Source organism: Nuphar pumila, chromosome 5, assembly GCF_984573655.1.
Source record: "Nuphar pumila chromosome 5, dmNupPumi1.hap1.1, whole genome shotgun sequence".
Lineage (NCBI taxonomy): Eukaryota > Viridiplantae > Streptophyta > Magnoliopsida > Nymphaeales > Nymphaeaceae > Nuphar > Nuphar pumila.
This window is the reverse complement of record NC_143253.1, coordinates 127,319,152-127,323,761: the sequence shown is the minus strand read 5'-3', so window position 1 is coordinate 127,323,761 and position 4,610 is coordinate 127,319,152. Positions and strand designations below refer to the sequence as shown.

General features: G+C 38.9%; 1 non-coding gene across 1 annotated transcript; it reads left to right on the top strand.

Moving 5' to 3' along the window:
- Positions 1–3,740: 3,740 nt before the first annotated feature.
- On the top strand, positions 3,741–3,812 carry TRNAD-GUC (transfer RNA aspartic acid (anticodon GUC)). Its single transcript has one exon. It is a non-coding gene; the product is annotated as a tRNA-Asp (tRNA).
- The last annotated feature ends 798 nt before the right edge of the window (positions 3,813–4,610 follow it).

Below are 4,610 nucleotides of genomic sequence, written 5' to 3'. Positions count from 1 at the left end.
ATGTATATTTCTTTCTCTAGGTCCCCATGTAAGAAGGCATTATTGATGTCGAGTTGGTATAAGAACCAATGTGAAATAACTGTGACTGATAATAAGCACCTTATTGTGACAAGTATGGCAACTGAGGTGACAGTATCATTGTAGTACAAACCTTCTTGTTATGTGTACCCCTTTGCCACCAAATGTGCCTTGTACCTTTCAATGAAGCCATCAGAATTGTACTTGATCTTGAAAACTCACTTATTTTCAATCGCCTTCTTTCTTGGGGGCAAGGTAGTAAGGGTCCAAGTATTGTTTTTTTCCAACGCCTTGACCTCAACTTTCATGGCTTCACATCATTTCTTATCTTTCATGACAGCATGTTTATCCGTTGCTTTATCATGACAAGATATAAAAACCAAGAAAGCTACATGTTTTTTAGAGAATTGAGAAGAAGACAGGTAGTGTGAAAGTGGAAAAGATGACTTCTTTACCTTAGAGTCAGATGTGTATACGTAAAGTACGGCATGTGAACATTGGTAGTCATTTAGTTACACGGTTATGCTTTTGGTTCTGGTAGATCTCCTGTATTGATCTGATGGGTCCATAGAAACTGTGAGGGGGGAGGTTTCAGGTACGTGTGCAGGATCAATTGGATTGGGCGAGATGATTTTTGGATCTTCGTGTTGGTCATCTAAAATAGGAAGGGGTAAGACATGATCATTAAGGGTTTAATCAATGTGTAAACTAACCTTTTATTTCTTCAAAGAGGAGATCTTAACATTTTCAACTCGGTGTGACACTCCATCATCTTTGTTTGTTCTCTAAGGTTCTCAGCGTAAACTAACCTTTTATTTCTTCAAAGAGTAAGTTCTGAAGATGTGAGAACGTTTAATTATCCACCAGATAATCAAGTTATTATCAGTATTCCTTGCTTTCACTCAAGGAAGCCCCCAATTGGAAGTATCCCAATTATTTTCTTCGTGTATTTATTATACTGATACTGTTATATTTTTATACTTGTATATAAAATTTGCGTATATTAATACTGCCATATGTTATTAGGTTGCCAGTTGTTTCAAGTCTTCTTTGCTTTTTGTCAGTTCACGTGGGCTAATGTGTGGATTTCTTTTTTGCTGTTTTGGTAGCATTAATCTAGTTAATTACCTCTTAATAACTTTTTTGTGTCATTTATAATAAATGTGTCTTTTAAATATTTATGATTGGCATTAATTTGTATGTTAAATTGAATATATAGATTTCTTGTGGATGGGCAATTTTGATGGTGTTTCCTTCACGCCATACCAATGATGATCAGTAAATGGTAATCCTAAAAGTGTTCACATTATATGCAGAGGCATGATCCACCCATCTTGGCATTTCTCGGGATGGGCATGATCTCCATCTCGAGAAATGTTGAGATGGGTGGCTGTCAGTGGTGGCAGGCACTGCATCATTCAGTTCAGCGTACTGCATGAAAAATGCCCTCAACCTAGAATTATTCTTCTGTTATCAAATCTAGAATGAATCCCTGAAAAAGTCCCAAAAAAAAGTTGTTAAAATTATTGCTTTGAAGTTGGTTCTTCTTTCCTTAACATTCTTAGAATTGCTGTTGGACTATGCCCCTGGACCGAGGCCTGCAAAATGCTTAGAGCTATTCGCTAGGGAGCTATTGGCTGGGTGGACATCTTGGGGAAACGAGCCGCTTCATTTTCAGGATTCGAGATATTTCTTAAGGTGATAGACGAGCCATTTGCTGCTAAAGGCATCTCCTCTTGACTGGAGCGTCGAACATATGGTGCTTGAGATGGTGTTTCACAACTTTCAGAGGCTGCCGAGGTGCTTCTTTCAAATTGTTTGTCCTGTTTATCTGTAACATCTCATAATGCCAATTGGGTGCTGTCATGAATCACCAAACTCTCTGCAAATGTGCAATGTGTGGGGGTGGAAATGGTCCAAGTTGAAATATGACACAAATATTGGTTACACATTGTTTCGGGCAATCGGTTTCTTATACATTCATTACAGTTGGTTGATTCTGTTGTTACTATTGAAAATGAGCAGTGAGACTCACACCCAAATATAATCCATGTGCTGAGCAACTGTTGGATAATATTATCTTTGATACGTGATACCGTATTTTTAATTTTATTTATGTTAGGGGAAATATTTGGTCATGGGGAAGTACTTTTTATAAATATTTATTAGGGTATTTCTAAAAGAGTATAGAATGATGCTCATGATGGATCTGCCTTCCTGGTTAGGAGCGACCATGATTGTCGTTTGACATTGGATGACCATGGTTCGAAACTCACAATGAGTGTCCCTCACTGCAAGGTCATAGTTGGGTTTGCTCTTTAATGGGCAAGGGGGACTTCAAGGGTGTTACCAAACCAATGGTTTGCAAATGTGGAGTCAGTGATGGGGTTTTGCTTGTAGGTAGCATGCCTCTCTCTCTCTCTCTCTCTCTCTCTCTCTATCTATATATATATATATATATATATATGAGAACTATACATATTAAGCCATCTTTTCTTGTCCTATCCAGTTAAGCTCTACAGTTTGAAGTGTTTTATGACAGATCTGAACCGTTAGATGGGTATAGCATGCTCGATTTAGTGAGAATCAACTCTTGGATCATGTTTTTCTGACAAAAAAATGTGGTTTTATGAGCCGAAAAAAATTGATGGTTTCATAGCCATTGATTTTGGATCACTGGAAATACAGGTCAGATTCTGGTGATCCAAAAGCCGGTTTTTACTAAAAAAAAACCTATAGATCTCATCTATGGTGTTAGATGTGAGAAAAAAAATACAGAAAACTATGAATTTTGAAGGGGCCTAACCGGGTAGAACAAACGCATTACTCTCTCTATATATAGAGAGAGAGAAATAAACCTATTAGGCCTACTTTTCTCACTCTAACCCATTAGGCCCTGCAGGTTGAAGTGTTTTATGATAGATCTGAAGCGCTATATGTGTTTATCGTGCTAGATTTAGTAGGAATCAACTCTTGAATCATGTTTTTTTTTACGAAAAAATGTGATTTTATGAATAAGAAAAAGTTGATGCCTTCATATTCATTGTTTTTTGGATCATCGAAAAACCTTGTATAAAGGTCAGATTTCGGAGATCCAAAAGCCTGTTCCTACTAAACAAAACCTACAGATCACATATAAGGTATTAGATGTGAGAAAAATCGCAAAAATATATGATTTTTTAAGGGGCCTAATAGGGTAGAACGAGAAAAGGGGCAGCACCAGTGCATTACTCTCTCTCTCTCTCCATATATATACATAGCTTGCGACTTGGATGAGAATCATATGCTGCCAATCTTATTCATACGTTGGATTTGAACCATACGGATTGTTATTTTGACAAAGTTTCCTCATGAAATTGGGCCCCATAAGGTCAGAATTTTGCAAGGTTTTTACTAGCGTTTTCACTGTCAAGGCAGAATGAACTGGTTGACATTAAAATTTTGGCTTCATATGTTAGAAAAGGTAAATGACTTCTAACAACTAAGATCCTTCAAGCTGGGCCGGTATATAAGTAAAAGCTTCAAACTAGCTCTTAATAATGGAATAATTACTGATGGTTTTCATACTAATCTTTCTTTCTTTCTTTTTTGTTTTTGGAAGTTGAAACACCAAATTATATCTCGATGAGGTGTCTGACTGCGTACTTTCCGAAGCCATTTAACTGCTAAGCTCCTTTTTCAAATATTTTATTAAATATAGTTAGGCCAATAGAAAACATCAGGTCGTTGTAGTATAGTGGTGAGTATTCCCGCCTGTCACGCGGGTGACCCGGGTTCGATCCCCGGCAACGGCGTAGTTTTTATTCTTTTTTTTTTTTTTTTTGCATCTCTCTCACTCTCGCTCTCTTTGGTTATGGGGTCTAGCTGGCACAAGGGGAACAACCCATAGCCCATAAGGTAGCATATCTTATCGCCATTTGAATGAATATGGTTGTCAGATAACATGAACAATTCCATACTTCCGTACCATCGAAATGATGCATTTTCCCTCACTTAAGCCCCACATATTAGAGTGGTTGTGAGTAAACATCAGCGTTCTGCAGGAAACAGTGACTTGAATAATTAATCAGCATGGCCGAATGCAATTGCAATTGAATTTTGCGACAAGTTTCTTGCACACTCGACCTAACGGGTTCTCCTGCGATGGTTGCAAAGAGGATGGGAGAGACCCTAGCTCCCCATTCCTTCATCCCCCATGCCCCCCTCCCTCTACTTCCGAGCCCTACATCCTTGAATGAGAAGTCCTTGGTACCTCATCCCTACGGTATAGGTAAGGGTGCGGTAGGCCCCATCTTCCTCCAGGAGCATATAACCTCTAAGGAGACCCCACCTACCCTAGTGGGGGAAATGACTCTCCCCAGCCCTGAACAATGTAGCAAACCCTCATGAGATGCCATCGACTCAGCGGACGCTCAATACACTCCACCAAATCCTTCATCGACTGCAGGTTTTGAAGACCCACCAGATAAAATCATCATCCCAGCCGATGTCTATGCACAAATGTCCGACCCCTATCGGTGGACTCTTCTGGCCGGTCTAACAGGAGGTTGAACTCCAAAAGTATAGATTACAGGTTATGTATTTGATAAACT